General features: G+C 35.4%; 1 protein-coding gene across 2 annotated transcripts in view; it reads left to right on the top strand.

The window, feature by feature from the left end:
* Window positions 1-18,045, top strand: part of LOC109420811 (muskelin-like) — a 39,168-nt gene that overhangs the window by 16,902 nt on the left and 4,221 nt on the right. The window lies entirely within an intron of this gene.

Genomic DNA, 18,045 nt, shown 5'->3' with positions numbered 1-18,045 from the left:
AGGAATAATAAGAAGAACCTTCTGGAATGTTCTGGAACATCAATATTCTGAAAATTTTAAGAACTTTCTGGAAATTCCAGAAAATAAATAACTTTCTGGAATGCTCTAAAATATGGAACTCCTTAAATTTTCGAGAATCCCTTTGAAGTTTCTGGACACTTCAGAAAGAAGAAGAAGAACCTTCTGCAGCATTATGGAACACCTTTTTTTTTGGCGTAACGTCCCAACTGGGACAAACCCTGCTTCTCAGCTTAGTGTCTATAAGCTCAGTTATTCACTGAGAACTTCGGCTTCTAATAACCACTTCTAAGTTGTTAAACGTTTTAGAAAAGAACCTGCTAGAATGTTCTAGAGCATGAAACTTTATTATATTGGGGAAAGGTTATGGACGTTAGGGTACGAGCAAGGAACCAAAAAAGAACCTTCTAGAATGGTCTGGAACATAAAAATCCATAAAATTTCCAGAAACCTCCTGAAAGATACTGAACGTTACAAAAGTAAAACAATCATCTGAGATATTCTGGATATCCCACTTCCTCGTATATCGAAAACTTTCTGTGCGTTACTGAACGTTTCAATCAGAGAAAGGAGAAGAACTATCTGGAACTAGCTGACCCAACGTGGCTAGCCACGTTAGCTAGAAATAAAGATTGTTTTTAAAATTCCAGTTACACTTCTTCAATGAAACTGTTTTCGAGAACATTCCAGAATCTCTCTCCAGAATGCTTCTCTCTTGAACGTTTAGTAATCTCCAGAAAGTTCTCAAAATTTAATGAATTCTGATTTTCCAGAACTTTTCAGAAGGTCCATTTGACTTTTTTTTCTTAAACGTTGACTCGAACTCCCCGAACATAATCGGCATTAAAAAAATGTTTCAGAAAATTCCAGAGGTCTAGTTTTCTTATTCTTTCTGAAACATTCAGTAACTTCTGGAAAGTACCTGCAAGGTTTAATGTTTTCTGTTTTCATTTGGAATGTTCAGTAGCTTCCAGAAATTTCTCAAGTATTTTATAAATTTGGTTGTTCCAGAACCTTCTTAAAGGATATTTTTCTTTCTTTCTGGTACGTTCACAAACTCTCAGACACTTTTCGTAAATTTAAAAAAGTTTGCTGAAGGTCTTTGTCTTGTTTTTGTCCAGTAACTTCTCGAAAGTTCTAAGAATTTTGATTATCTAGATCTAGAACATTTTCGTAGATTATTATTCTTCTTTTTGAAACATTCAGTAATCTCTAGAAAGGTCTCGAAATTTTAAGAATTTTGGTGTTCCAGAACATTTTAGAAGGCCCTTTACTTCTTTTTTGAACTTTCATTAACTTCCAGAAAGTTCTAGAAATTAAGAATGAAAAGTGTACAGAACATTCCAGAAGGTTCTTCTCCTTTCTCTGTTTGAAACGTTCAGTAACGCACAGATAGTTTTAGATATTTGAGGAAGTGTGATATCCAGGATATCTCAGATGATTGTTTTACTTTTGTAACGTTCAATATCTTTCAGGAGGTTTCTGGAAATTTTATGGATTTTCATGTTCCAGAACATTCTAGAAGGTTCTTTTTTGCTTCCTTGCTCGTTCCCTAACGCCCATAACCTTTTCCCAATATAATAAAGTTTCATGCTCTAGAACATTCTAGAAGGTTCGTTTCTAAAACGTTTAAAAACTTAGAAGTGATTATTAGAAGACGAAGTTCTCAGTTAATAACTATGCTCATAGACACTGAGCTGAGAAGCAGACTTTGTCCCAGTTGCGACGTTAAGCCAAAAAAAAAGATGTTCCATAATGCTACAGAATGTTCTTCTTCTTCTTCATTCTGAAGCGTCCAGAAACTTCAAGGGGATTCTCGAAAATTTAAGAAGTTCTATATTTTGGAGCATTCCAGAACGTTATTTATCATCTGGAACTTTCAGAAAGTTCTTAGAATTTTCAGAATATTGATGATCCAGAACATTCCAGAAGGTTCTTCTTATTATTTATGGAAAGTCAAAAAACATCCAGAATGTTCTCGTACCTTTTAGAAATTTGATAGAACTATGGTGAAACATTTCAACGAAACATTTCAAAGCGTTTCGGACAGACAGACAGACAACGCTGGGCTTTTATATATATGATGTTCTGTACACTTTTCATTCTTAATTTCAAGAACTTTCTGGAAGTTAATGAAAGTCCAAGAAAGAAATAAAGGGCCTTCTAAAATGTTTTGGAACACCAAAATTCATTAAATTTCGAAACATTTCTAGAGATTACTGAATGTTTCAGAAAGAAGAATAATAATCTATGAAAATGTTCTAGATAATCAAAATTCTTAGAACTTTTGAGAAGTTACTGGACAAAAACAAGACAAAGACCTTCTGCAAACTTTTTTAAATTTACGAAAAGTGTCTGAGAGTTTGTAAACGTTCCAGAAAAAATGAAAAATACCCTTTAAGAAGGTTCTAGAACAACCAAATTCATAAAATGTGTGAGAAATTTCTGGAAGCTACTGAGCATTCCAAATGAAAATAGAAAAATCTCTAGAATATTCTGGAACATTATACTTTCCAGATGTTACTGAATATTTCAGAAAGAATTAGAAAACTAACCTTCTGGAATTTTTTGGAATATTTTTTTAATGCCGATTATGTTCGGGGAGTTTGTCAACGTTCAAGAAAAAAATGTTAAATGGACCTTCTGAAAAGTTCTGGAAAATCAGAATTCATTGAATTTTGAGAACTTTCTGGAGATTACTAAACGTTCAAGAGAGAAGCATTCTGGAGAGAGATTCTGCAATGTTCTCGAAAACAGTTTCATTGAAGAAGTGTAACTGGAATTTTAAAAACATTTTTTTCTAGCTAACGTGGCTAGCCACGTCGGGTCAGCTAGTCATCATATATATAAAATCCCAGCGTTGTCTGTCTGTCTGTCCGTAACGCTTTGAAATGTTTCGTTGAAATGTTTCACGATAGTTGTATCAAATTTCTAAAAGGTACGAGAACATTCTGGATGTTTTTTGACTTTCCAGAAATAATAAGAAGAACCTTCTGGAATGTTCTGGAACATCAATACTCTAAAAATTCTAAGAACTTTCTGGAAGTTCCAGAAAATAAATAACGTTCTGGAATGCTCTAAAATATGGAACTTCTTAAATTTTCGAGAATCCCCTTGAAGTTTCTGGACGCTTCAGAAAGAAGAAGAAGAAGAACCTTCTGCAACTTTTTTTTTTGGCGTAACGTCCCAACTGGGACAAACCCCGCTTCTCAGCTTAGTGTCTAGGAGCTCAGTTATTAGCTGAGAACTTCGGCTTCTAATAACCACTTCTAAGTTGTTAAACGTTTTAGAAAAGAACCTTCTAGAATGTTCTAGAGCATGAAACTTTATTATATTGGGAAAAAGAACGAGCAAGGAACCAAAAAAATAATCTTCTAGAATGTTCTGGAACATAAAAATCCATAAAATTTCCAGAAACCTCCTGAAAGATACTGAACGTGACAAAAGTAAAACAATCATCTGAGATATTCTGGATATCACACTTCCTCAAATATCGAAAACTTTCTGTGCGTTACTGAACGTTTCAATCAGAGAAAGGAGAAGAACCTTCTGGAATGTTTTGTACACTTTTCATTCTTAATTTCAAGAACTTTCTGGAAGTTAATGAAAGTTCAAGAAAGAAGTAAAGGGCCTTCTAAAATGTTCTGGAACACCGATATTCATTAAATTTCGAGACCTTTCTAGAGATTACTGTATGTTTCAGAAAGAAGAATAATAATCTACGAAAATGTTCTAGATAATCAAAATTCTTAGAACTTTTGAGAAGTTACTGGACAAAAACAAGACAAAGACCTTCTGCAAACTTTTTTAAATTTATGAAAAGTGTCTGAGAGGTTGTGAACGTTCCAGAAAGAATGAAAAATACCCTTTAAGAAGGTTCTAGAACAACCAAATTCATAAAATGTGTGAGAAATTTCTGGAAACTACTGAGCATTCCAAATGAAAATAGAAAAATCTCTAGAATATTCTGGAACATTATACTTTCCAGATGTTACTGAATATTTCAGAAAGAATTAAAAAACTAACCTTCTGGATTTTTTTGGAATAATTTTTTAATGCCGATTATGTTCGGGGAGTTTGTCAACGTTCAAGAAAAAAATCAAATGGACCTTCTGAAAAGTTCTGGAAAATCAGAATTCATTAAATTTTGAGAACTTTCTGGAGATTACTAAACGTTCAAGAGAGAAGCATTCTGGAGAGAGATTCTGCAATGTTCTCGGAAACAGTTTCATTGAAGAAGTGTAACTGGAATTTTAAAAACATTTTTTTCTAGCTAACGTGGCTAGCCACGTCGGGTCAGCTAGTCATATATATAAAATCCCAGAGTTGTCTGTCCTTCCGTCACGCTTTGAAATGTTTCACAGAATGTAAGCTACAATAATCACTGCACTGTAGCAATGTATCTGTGTTGAATTGGTGCATCGTTGCATTTGTACATCGTTGGATTGGTGCAACATTGCATTGATGCATCATTGCATTGGTGCATCACTGTATTCGTGCATCACTGTATTCGTGCAGCGTTCCATTGGTGCATATTTGAATTAGTACATCGTTGCATTGGTGCATCGCTGCATTGGTGCGCATCATACCATTGGTGCATCATTGCATAGGTACATCTACATTGATGCATCGTTGCATTGGTCGTACATCAATGCATCGTAGGATTTTTAAAGCATTGTTTTGTTAAATCAATGCAGCAGTTTCTAGAATTTTCTTTCCATTCTATGGATCAGAACCATACAACAGTAATTTACAGACAAAAGGTGGATGCTTGGAAGTATACCTTCTGGCGCTTTTCGATGAGATGCCCAATGCTGTGAAATATTTCACATATACATTGATGTAATGGCTTTCGTGGAATCTTTTAAAAAGTTTCCTCCTAGAAGATTCTGTGAATAAAAATCATAGATAATACAAGTATTATCTTTCCATTGTTCCGTCGTACATTGGTGCATTGTTGTATTTTAGCATTGGTGTATCGTATTGTTGCATCGCTGCATTGTTTCATCATTTCTTAATGCATCGCTGCATTTTTGCATTGGTGCATCTTTGCATTGCTGCATCAATCCCGTAGAAAGATCTAGAAGTTTCTTTCATTCTACGAATTAGAACCCTACAACAGTTTTATGTAGATCCAATATCATTAGGGCATAAGTTAGCCTGTTTATAGTAAAAACAAATACACAAATAAAAAAACAGTAATATACAAGCCAATGTTGGATATGTTATAGTATACCTTCTGGCGCTTTCCAAAGAGGTGCACCATGCTGAGTGAAATATTTCATATATGCACAAGAAAGCTTCTAGAAATTTCCTTCTAGGAGATTCTAGGATTTTCTTCATTGTATAAAAAAACTACTTTTTTTGGGAACGTGGCTAGCCACGTTGGGTCTGCTAGTTCTTTGAAGAAATCAATAAAATTTCTGAAACTTTCCTGGGCGAAGAAGTTGGAGAAGAGGAACGAGAAGAAGATAAAGATGCGCATGTTTTTGGAATATTCTAGAACATTATCTGATGCAGGAAATACTAAAAATGTTCTTTAATTTTCGATAAATAATGGAATATTTAGAACCATTATGTTTCTAATTCTAAAAAAATAGTAACATTCCTGTAAGAATCAGGAGAGAAATCGAAGATTCATTAACATTCTCGCACATTCTTCGTAGGAATCAAACCAATAACATACATGATCGAGTATTTTTCACAAATATAGCATTTTTAAAAACTTTCTGTATAGATGTTTTTGGAGCCTTACATGGCGAAGAGATTAAGTAGTAGGAAATTCTAAAGGGTGATACGGTCAAAATTTGGTCACACATTTTTATTCATAACTTTAGACTGCGTACACCAAAACAGCTGATTTTTGGACCAGTAATGCTACATTATATGTAGCTTATACCATAAAATTTTCATCAAAATCGATTGAGTATTGGTTGATATATAGACAAAACCATCGACCTACCTTTTTAAAATTTTGTACAAAGGCGCTCCATAGTAAATTTCGGAAATTTAAGGTCAATAAAGCACAATTTTGATTATAGAACTACCAATACTGCTCCGATTTTTATCAAAATTTTACAGTATAGTACTATTATGCAAATACGTTCTTAGTAAAATTTTGAGCCATTTTGTATGAATACTTTCAAAGTTGTAGCAGTTTGAATATGAAAAAAACTGACCGGCTGCCACTTAAGCAAATATAACTTTGTAACGGCTGGATCAAATTGAATGAAATTTTTACACAACATTTTGATATGCATACTTCGCATACAGAAAAATTTTCATTGAAATCGGTTAAGTATCTCTGGCTCTATAAATAAAACAGTAAAAATGTGTGAATCCTCTTTGCACAAAATTTTAAAATTGCGGATCTCAGGGTTCAACAATATCTCCGCAAATACTAGACCGATTTTGATGAAAATTTTACGGTACAAGCTACATATAATGTACCATTACTGATCCAAAAATCAGCTGTTTTGGTGTACGCAATCTAAAGTTATGTAAAAAATTGTGTGACCAAAATTTGACTTGACTTGAAAAAATTTGACAAAATTTGACCACCTAAACAAATATAACTTTGTAACGGCTAGATCAAATTGAATGAAATTTTTACACAACATTTTGATATGTATACTTTACACACAGAAAAATTTTCATTGAAATTGGTTCAGTATTTCTGGTTCTATAAATAAAAGAGTAAAAATGTGTTCTTATTTTTTAATCCTCTTTGTACAAAATTTTAAAATTGCAGTTTTCAGGATTCACAATATCTCCGCAAATACTAAACCGATTTTGATAAAAATTTTATGGTATAAGCTACATATAATGTACCATTACTGGTAAAAAAATCAGCTCTTTTGGTGTACGCAGTTTCAAGTTATGTAACAAATTGTGTGACCAAATTTTGACCGTATCACCCTTTAGAACACTTCAGAGGAATGAATATAGTTTATAAATAAAGTTGTAGATAAGCAAAAAAAACATTTTTAAGTCATCGTCATAATTCTTGGGATTGTGAAAACATGGCTAGCCCCGTCGGGTTAGCTAGTTTTAGAATATTCTAGAACATCAAACTTTGTAAAAATTGGAAAGTTTTATGGAAGTAATGGAACTAGCAAGAAAGCAGAACCTTTTGGAAAGTTCTGGAACATAAAAAATCCATAAAATTTCTAGAAACTTCTTGGAAGTTCCTGTACGTTCCAGAAGTAAAACAATCGTCTGAGATATTCTGGATTATCACCCTCTTTCAAATAACGAAAGTTTTCTGTAAGTTACTAAACGTTTGAAAAAGAGAATGTGGAAGAACTTTATGGATTATTCTGTAACACTTTTTTTTTCTTATTTTTGGAACTTTCTGGAAGTTAATAAACGTCCAAGAAAGAAATAAAGAGCCTTCTGGAATGATCTAGAACGTCAAAATTCGTAAAATATCGAAAACTTTCTGGAAATAACTGAATGTTAGAATAATAATCTTCAAAAATGTTATAGATCATAAAAGTTTTTAAAATTCTAAAGACTTTTAAGAAGTGACTGGACGTTCCAAAAACAATATAAAGAAGCTTCTGCAAACTCTAAATTTACGTAAGTTTGTGAGAACGTTCGGAAAGAAAGGAAAATAACCTTAAAAATGTTCTGGAACAACCAAATTCACATAATTTTTGAAGTATTCGTGGAAACTACTGAGTTCTGGAACATCGAGCTTCCTTAACCCTAGTAGTATGTTGGGGTCAATATGACCCAGACAGGCACGCTGAACTTGCACTTCGCCATTGTGGTGCGGAAAACCTAACATCTTAGGAGGGTTAAATACCTGGAACTATCTTGAAGCTGCAGAATGTTTCACAAAGAATAAAATAACGAATTTTCTGGAATTTTCCGCAACATATTTTTGTAATGCCGAGAAGGTTGGGGGAGTTGGTGAGCATTCAAGAAAAAAAAATATAAAATGGACCTTCTGAAAAGTTCTGGAACACCGAAATTCATTAAATTTCGAGAGCATACTGGAGATTACTAATCGTTCAAGAAAGAAGCATTATGAAGCGAGATTTTGGAATGCTCTCGGGAACTCTATAGAAAAAGCTGAACATTCTTTAAATCTCTGGAACTCCATTTTTGACTATATAAAACGGTAGAGCCAGTAGATGCCGCAGTATTTTATGAACCGACGAACGTTTATATGAAAAAGTGTTACAATGAAAAAAAGTACTTAATTGGAATTTTAAAACAATATTTTCCTAGTTAACGTGGCTAGCCACGTCAGGTCAGCTAGTATAAAATAGTGTTAAGCCATTATAACAATTTTCGGAATTGTGAAAACTCCACTCCGAGTCAGCTAGTTACCTATTAAAATTCAAGTACAAAACAATTCTGTCAAATTGGGCCACCCTAGTTTTTTTTACTGGGTCACCCTAATGCTTATGTTTGACTTCTAGAAACTTCTATAAGCTTCCAAAATGCTGACACTATAATAGAGCGCGATATTAAAGTACACTATTGTAACATTGCCACTATGGACACACATAGCATTTTTTTGCATTGGGTAGGCTCAGACGCTAGTACGCATAACGGAGCCAAACTCATTTCAAGTAGCATTAGAAAAAATGCGCTATGTATTCAACGATACGGTAGTATCCTTAATGATTCCTCATTGTGTAATACACTTTAATGTGTTATTTTTATTTTTGGCGTTACATCCCAATTGGAATAAAGCCTACTTCTCAGCTCAGTGTTCTATAAGCACTTCCACTGTTATTACCTGAGAGCTTGCTCTGCCAATGGCCATTTTGCCATGTGTATATATACAGTGTTGAAAAATTCATTTCGTCATATCTGAATTCAATCACCTACAGCTCATTTTAGAAGCTGGAATATGGTATATCAAAAACTTGTGCGGCTAGACCAGTTCTGCAAAAAAGTCACGAAAAAACCGCTATTTTTCGAATATTTAAGGTAAATGTCACGGACTACCTTCGAAAAATGCCAATGATATTTACGGTAAGCTACTAAACGTTTCAAAAGAGAAAGGAGAAGGACCTTCTGGAATGTTCTGTAACATTTTTTTATGATGATGATTAACCTGGGCTTGTTAGGGGAATATCTGTAAATAAAAAAAAATCGCGTTAAGTACTGTTCCTTTTAATTCCACTAAGAATTTGCATCCTTTGACAGATACGTATTTCGACCTCAACTGTAAGGTCGTCTTCAGTGTCTTGTACTTGACTCGAGTCAAGTACAAGACACTGAAGACGACCTTACAGTTGAGGTCGAAATACGTATCTGTCAAAGGATGCAAATTCTTAGTGGAATTAAAAGGAACAGTACTTAACGCGATTTTCTTTTTTTATTTTTTTTTTATTTTGAGAACTTTCTGGAAGTTGATAATCGGCCAAGAAAGAATAAAGGACCCTTTAAGATGCTCTGGAACATTAAATTATGTACATAACATTTCTAAAACTTTCTGGACATTACTGAATGTTTGAAAAAGAAGAATAATAATCTACGGTTATGTTCTAGATCATCAAAATCTTTCTAAGATTCTAAGAGAAGTTACTGGACTTCCCAGAAACAAGGACCTTTTGCAAACTTTTAAAATTTGCGAAAAGTGTCTGGAAGTTTGTGAAAGTTCAGAAATAAATAAAAATAACCTTCAAGAATGTTCAGGAACAACGCAATTTATATTTTTTTGGAGATATTTCTGGCAGCTACGTTCCAAAAAAATCCTAAAATATTCTGGAACATCAAACTGTTTCAAATACCTGGAACTTTCTAGCAGCTGCTAAAACGTTAAAAACTGCAAAAAGAATAAGAAAACTAACCTTCTGGAATTTTCTGGAACATATTTTTTAATGCCGAGAATGTTCGAAGAGTTGATGAGCGTTCATGAAAAAAATATAAAAAATGGACCTTCTAAAATTCCATTAAATTTTGAGAACTTTCTGGAGAAAATTGAACGTTCAAGAGAAAATTATTCAGGTGAGAGATTTTGGAATGTTCTCGAGAACTTTACAGAAATAGCTGAATATTCTAGAAATCTCTGGAACTCTCCTTCCTACTTCTCCTTATATAAAAGCGTACGACCAGTATATTCGGCAGTATTTTATTAACCGACAGATGTTTATATGAAAAAGTGTTAATGAAAAAAAGTAACTGGAATTTTATAAACAATTTTTTCCTAGCTAACGACGTGGCTAGCACGTCAGGTCAGCTAGTATAAAATAGTCTTAAGCCATTATGGCAATTCTCGGAATTGTGAAAACTCTCAACGAACGTGGCTAGCCACGTCGACTCAGCTAGTTACTTATTAAAATTCAAGAACAAAACAATTCTGTCAAATTGGGCCACCCTAGTTTTTTACTGGGCCACCCTGATGTTCATTTTCGACTTCTAGAATCTTCCGGAAGGGTCAATTCTAGAAGCTTCCAAAATGCTGACACTACATTAGAGCGCGATATAAAAATACACTATTGTAATAATGCAACTATGGACACACATAGCATTTGTTTGAATTGGGTAGGCTCAGACGCTAGAGCGCATAACGGAGCCAAACTCATTTCAAGTAGCATTAGAAAAAAAAATGTGCGCTATGTATTCAACGATACGATAGTATCTTCAATAATTCTTCATTGTGTAATACACATTAATATGTTAAGTTTTCTTCTTGGCGTTACATCCCAATTGGAACAAAGCCTACTTCTCAGCTCCGTTCTATGAGCACTTCCACTGTTATTACATGGTAGCTTCCTCTGCCGATGGCCATTTTGCATATGTATATAGTGTGGCGAAGATATTCTATGCACAAGAAAGCCAAGAAAATTTCCTTCATGAAAAGTTCATGGACCGACCGGAAAACGTCCCAGGTGGCACAGACCCATCTTCTCAGCTTGTGTGTTCAATGCGTTCTTCCTCAATTGAATCTGAAATGCTTCACTTGCTCAATAGCCTTTTTGAATTTGTATTTCATGTGGCACTAAGATATGGAAATATCTTAGACCAACCGGGATTCGAACTCAGATATTTTTGGTATGTTCTTTCTTGAGTTTATTTCCACCTCTTTATGAAATTGTTATATGGATTATCAAAGCAGAAGAATTGTCAAGTTAGTAACGGCTTCGTTCAAATTTTACTTTAAGGGTTCATTTGCATATTACGTAACGGCAAATTTCCCAATTATAACACAGCAGTTGACCTCCTCCCTCCCCTATTAGTGTTACGTAATATACGAACAAACCCTTATTAGAATTGAACTTTTAATATAAATGATTTTATTCCGGTGTAAGGAATTCACAAAAACAAATGTAATATAACTTGTTCTTTTTTAACAGAACCAGTTTTAGTTGACTTACCTTCACCTAAGTAGTATCCCTTCAATCGTTACTTTTCTATAAATCTGTTATAAACACTTGCGACAGAATCGACCGTTCCGAAAAACACATCCCGATCCCCGACCACTAACAACCCTACCGGTATTCCTACCTGACACGAGCACACCCATATGGCGTGACACGACACGAATGAACGTGGTTAGTCGTACCCAGAAGGATCCGAAAAGGAATGTTCCAGAACGTTACCTTCCGGAAAGTGCATAAAAGGGGCACCGACCGAACGAAGTAGAACAGTACCCACCCATTGATCCGGCAAACGATCACGAGCCAAGAATACAGCAAACTTGTGAAGAGTGTATACCGCAGAGCGCAAGTGTAATAAATTGATGTGAAGAATAAAAAGAGCACGTGCATGGATGTGAAGAACTTCACAACTATAATAATCAATTGCATATTTGCAGAACATGAAAAAGGATTTGTTGCATGTAAGCAATAATACATATTGAACTTCGAATTTTAAATTACTACTTTCTCGCGTTACATTTGAAAAGGACCTATCCTCAGAACATATACATTGAAAAAAAATCGATGCAAACATTTTCCATCACATTTTCTATTCGTATTTCTCAGTTTGAGGATTTTTCAACATGCTTTCCGTTCTGATGACACAAAATTAGATGTACAGGGTTGTTACAACAGCGCGGATTTCGCGAATTCCGCGGATTTCGCGATTTTCGCGAATTTGGCGCGGATTTACCCATGGAATTTGGCCCTCGCGCGGATTTGGCGCGGAAATGATTTTTGTAGTGTTTATAGCGAAATATTTGAATGATTATCGGCACTTGAATTAGAAATTATGAAAAGTAAATATTTGTTTAACCCTCCTAAGATGTTAGAATTTTTGCACCACGATAGCGTAGTGTACGTTCAGCGTGCCTGACTGGGTCATGTTGACCTTAACATCCTACTAGTGAAGAATTTGAAGCAAGTTTTCGTTTTGGTTAACGGCAATCGTTTACGAATGTAAAATTCAGCTCTTCAAAATATTTCTTTGAAGAAATTGTGCAACGATTCTTCCAATTCCATTGCGGGTATGATGTGCATCTTTTTTCAACTTTCGAGTTCTTGTTTCTCAAAAAAAATCAAATTTGTTTCTAGCAATTCCTTCGAATTTCGACTGTTGGTTATGTTGGGAGGTATGACGTTCAGTCTTTGGAGGAATAGCTCAAAAATGGATTCTTAAGCTTTCATCCGAGGTTTAGGTCGCTATATTGCGCCTTTTCTGGGAATTAACTATGCTTCGTTTTATCGTAAGTATGAGCCCACTGCATAGTCCACATTCGTCCCAGACGTAACGTATCGGCGGTGTTCCTTTGAATGTAATATCCGAAAGATATCCGTTTATCGGAAGCCGAAAGGGTAATAGTAATCTGCCCGAGTTACTGGTACAATTTCGAAAGGCACCAGCTATATATTTTGAAGAGATTTCTAGATAAATCCCTAGATTATTAAGGGAAAAAATCTTGTGAAGGGTATCCTAGAGGAAACTGCTAGTAAAAACTTTGGCGAAAAACTCTGGGGGATCTCTGTCGGCATTCCTGGATATATTATTACTGCAGGAATTCCCGGAGAAACTCCTAAAAAATCCAGGAAAACCCTGTAGGAATTTCAAAGGACTCCAGCAAGTAAATCTTGAAAATTGTCAACATTGTCCTTCTAGGATTTTTCCAGTGATTATCCATTTTAAGGGACGTTTTCCTCTGGGCAGAGGCACAACCTTGTGATCAGCTTGATTGCTGTCAGGTCTCGGGACTTAAATGTATCTTTACTCTACAGAGAAAGATGCACACTCGTGGTGCCAAAAAAAAACCGATACTTTTCGTGATCAAACGAAGAAGCGTCACGGCTCTTTTTTTGTTGTTTTTGATATAGGTATTTGATTTCTATTTCCATAAGAAAGGAGGTTGTTACACAATTTATCCTTCTATTTTTTAAAATTATTATTACCCAGCTTCCAATATTGAAGACACAAGATCAAGAATCACATGAAGAGCTGTTTATGCTAGTTCACTGAACCTGGTGCTTGATCGTCAAATTTGTTCATTTTGTGTGAAAATGCGCAAAGGTAAATAACGTTGACAATTTAATTAACAACACATTCTTTTACAGCTCAATTCGCAAAATCAATCTCCCACCTTTCCTCATCCTTTAGGCCACGCAAATCTTTAAAGCCACATGGCTAAATAGGTTGCAATACCTACTCCCAAATTCCACGGTGTATTATGGACGATGTGAGTTCTTGGACTTGCATTGGAGACTAGGCCCCATGATCCCCTTGTGCATCAATAAAATAAAATGAGATTACTCATTTTAAGGGACGTTTTCTCAGGTTTTACCAAGTATTCTCCTTGGAAAATTCCTCCCTTAAGATTCATTCAAGAACTACTAAGACATTACTCAAAAAATGTTCGAAGTGATCTTATGAGAATTTTTAATGAGTATCCTTCTCAAACTCATACTGGTTTCCAAAAATTCTTAAAAAAAATGTTCGGGTTACTGTCTCCAAAAATATTCAGTAATACTTAAAGAAAGCCAAGAAAGTTCCATTCTGTTTATTTCAAAGATTTTTTTTTCAGTTACTTATAAAATTTCTTCACTTTTTTTAGTATTTTTTCCACGAATGCACTACCTAGTTCTTGGGATGTTTCTCCTGAGATTTTGTCTAGAAAATTCTTTTCAAAAATCGCCCAATGGATCTTTAAGAAATGTTTTTGGAAAAAAAATAACGAAAGTTTTGCCGAAACGTCTTCAAACTCACTTTCAGAAAGCATGAGTTGTGTTGATTTACGAATCAAAAGTTTATTCTTCATCCAGCAGTCCATTCCAGTTTAATGGATTTAATGGATTTCTTCAATAACGTGAAGAAAGAAAAAAAAATACCTTCACGCTCTCGCGGATTTGGCGCGGATTCAAATTAAGCTCGCGCGGATTTGGCGCGAATTTTTTTCCACCCTTCTCGTAACAACCCTAGATGTATCTATGCATCAATAATCAAAATTGCATTAAAATTTATCAAAAAAGTATGAAAAATAATAGATAGACAGACATGTTAAGCTGATTTCAAATGTTTCACCCGGTGTCGGCCTTATTGTGAGTCTTTCTAAAATTGTCTTAGCGTGGTTCGGCCCGCCGAGTGAGTCCGTTGTTAACATCGAATCAAGGCTCGGCCCTTCTCTCTCTCTCTCTCTCTCTCTCTCTCTCTCGGCACTCGGGCCGGGAGCCGTTCGGAAAATTTTTAGTTGTCGGCCATTTAAACGAGAAGGCCTACCAATGTAAACAAAATTTTACCGTTAATGGCCCATTTTGAGCACGGGCTTATGAATGATTGGGAAAAAAGCAGGGATAGGCCGTTTTGAAGGTGGGGTTTATTCTGATAAGGTTAACGATTAGGTGGGTGATCTTTGCATAGTAGGTTACTGTTGGGGGATGCTATGGAATGGTATAAAAATCGATTTGTTTACAGTTTAGGGATAGGCCCTTTTCAAATGTAACGCGAGTTATGTTGGTTTCTGAAATTACGTAGAATACTAGCAAACCCAACATGGCTATACTGCCCATGATCACATAACTGTCCTATGTGAATAGGAAACCCAGCAAATATGAGACTGATATGCGATCATAGGCAGTATACTGTTCCAGTCATATAGGGGTAGGCGGGGCAATATGGACACCCGGGGCAGAATGGACACCCTCAATATTTTGAAATATGCGAACTTTTTTGAACTTTTAATGAATGGAGAATATAGTCCATTTGTCTAAAACGTAGTTTCAGGAAAGAAAAATTCGAAATTAAAATTACACTTGATTTTACACGAAAAAGTTGCGTCCTCCGTTTTTTGTGCATGGAAATTATAATTTTCACACCATCTAAAATAAGATTTAGTGATTAATTTATTGCAGGTCGATTAAAACCTGATATTTCTAGAACACATGCAAGTAGTTTTACTGTATCAACATGCTTAACATGTTTATATTTTCTTCTTTATTATATCAAAAATCAAGTTTGGAAACATCTTCTGCTGCCGGGGCAAAATGGACACTCACCTTTTTGAAAGAAGCGGCAAGGAAAAAATATAACCTAAATCACAAACCAACCAAATTCTTCGATTTCAGAATATTTTCGGTTAAATGTTCACTATAGTAGACATAGGGTGAAACAAATTGGTCAAAAAACGACAGCAGTGGAAAATAGTTGTTCTAGGCACAGCTGTACATGCCGACAAAAACGAAGCTTTATCCAAAACAGCCTGAATTTAAATTAACTGAACAAAAATGAACTACTTCGGCGTATTATTCATCCATAATAGTTGTTTTGTAATGAAATGACTTTATAGGTGTAAATAATGTACGAAATTCGTAAAAGTCTCAAGGTGTCCATATTGCCCCATGGGGGTGTCCATTCTGCCCCGTATGCTTGAAGACGGTCATGAAAAACTAACATTTTTCATAACATTTTTTGAAGTGGATAAATCATTTTTCTTCGTGAGCAATCTTATGCAATAGATGCTAAATAGACTTTAAAAGGATACATGTATCAAAAAACTAAACTTTTTTGACATCTTGCCAGGTAAAGTTGGCAAAAAACCTTAGGGTGTCCATATTGCCCCGCCTACCCCTATCAGTCCCATGTGGAAGAAAAAGGAGCCTCCTGCAAGAATTTTTGGAAGAAAATCAGACATGTTTCCTGATGGAACTTTTGAAGCAGGTTCTAGAAGAGTCCCTAGCATAGGCGCCAACTTGTGACGTAGTTGAGGGGGCGAAGCTCTTCAAAATTGGACAATACTGAACTATTTTCACCTCAATGTACTAGTTTTCATGTGCATATGCCTAAATAAGATGAACTGCGTCGATATTTGCCGGATTTCATTGATTTTGGGAGGCCTTGCCCCCCCCCTTGATTCAAGTCAATGGAAATGCCCAATAGGAAGCAATCAGTGAAGTACTAGATTGAAAGTAGTGAGCTGGATTTTTGTATGGTGAGATGATCAATTCTCCGTTTCTGCAATGAAATGGTGCAAACAGCGTGGGTTCTATGATTTCTTGCCTAATTTGATGCTGTTTGAGCAAAAGTTTGGGTAACTGTGTTGTTGTATTATTTATTCCGTGCAACTTCAACAACACAGTTACCCAAACTTTTGCTCAAACAGCATCAAATTAGGCAAGAAATCATATAACCCACGCTGTTTGCACCATTTCATTGCAGAAACGGAGAATTGATCATCTCACCATACAAAAATCCAGCTCACTACTTTCAATCTAGTACTTCACTGATTGCTTCCTATTGAATGCGAATAGGAAGCAATCAGTGAAGTACTAGATTGAAAGTAGTGAGCTGGATTTTTGTATGGTGAGATGATCAGTTCTCCGTTTCTGCAATGAAATGGTGCAAATAGCATGGGTTATATGATTTCTTGCCTAATTTGATTCTGTTTGAGCAAAAGTTTGGGTAACTGTGTTGTTGAAGTTGCAAGAAATAAATAATACAACAACACAGTTACCCAAAGTTTTGCTCAAACAGCATCAAATTAGGCAAGGAATCATATAACCCACGCTGTTTGCACCATTTCATTGCAGAAACGGAGAACTGATCATCTCACCATACAAAAATCCAGCTCACTACTTTCAATCTAGTACTTCACTGATTGCTTCCTATTGAACGTGTAAATACCACCATTCGTCTCACATGAGCAACTCACTTGACTTGAACGAAAGTTGAACATGTTGATTTTTTTCATTCAAGTCAAACGAAATCGTCTCACTTGCCCCGTCTAAACCCGCGATTCATGTTAGCTGCATTCAAGTCATCTGTCAGTGAGATGAACTCAATTCAGTTTGCTCACGCTCCGCACGAGTTGAACAATGTAAACACTTCAAGAAACACTTCCCAAATGCATTCAAGAGCATTCAAGTGAACACTCAAGTCATTTGCTTAGTCTATTCACATCATTCCATTGATGTGAATAGGAGGCAATCAGTGAAGTACTAGATTGAAAGTAGTGAGCTGGATTTTTGTATGGTGAGATGTTCAATTCTCCATTTCTGCAATGAATTGGTGCAAACAGCGTGGGTTCTATGATTCCTTGGCTAATTTGATGCTGTTTGAGCAAAAGTTTGGGTAACTGTGTTGTTGAAGTTGCATGAAATAAATAATACAACAACAAAGTTACCCAAACTTTTGCTCAAACAGCATCAAATTAGCCAAGGAATCATATAACCCACGCTGTTTGCACCAATTCATTGCAGAAATGGAGAATTGAACATCTCACCATACAAAAATCCAGCTCACTACTTTCAATCTAGTACTTCACTGATTGCCTCCTATTGGTGCAAACAGCGTGGGTTATATGATTCCTTGGCTAATTTGATGCTGTTTGAGCAAAAGTTTGGGTAACTTTGTTGTTGTATTATTTATTTCATGCAACTTCAACAACACAGTTACCCAAACTTTTGCTCAAACAGCATCAAATTAGCCAAGGAATCATAGAACCCACGCTGTTTGCACCAATTTATTGCAGAAATGGAGAATTGAACATCTCACCATACAAAAATCCAGCTAACTACTTTCAATCTAGTACTTCACTGATTGCCTCCTATTGATGGATTGAACAGCTTTGAAAAGTTAGCAAGTGAAATGCTCGTTTCAGTT

This window comes from Aedes albopictus, chromosome 2 (genome assembly GCF_035046485.1).
Source record: "Aedes albopictus strain Foshan chromosome 2, AalbF5, whole genome shotgun sequence".
Classification (NCBI taxonomy): Eukaryota; Metazoa; Arthropoda; class Insecta; order Diptera; family Culicidae; genus Aedes; species Aedes albopictus.
The sequence above is the reverse complement of the archived record's forward strand: the minus strand, read 5'-3'. Positions and strand labels throughout refer to the sequence as shown.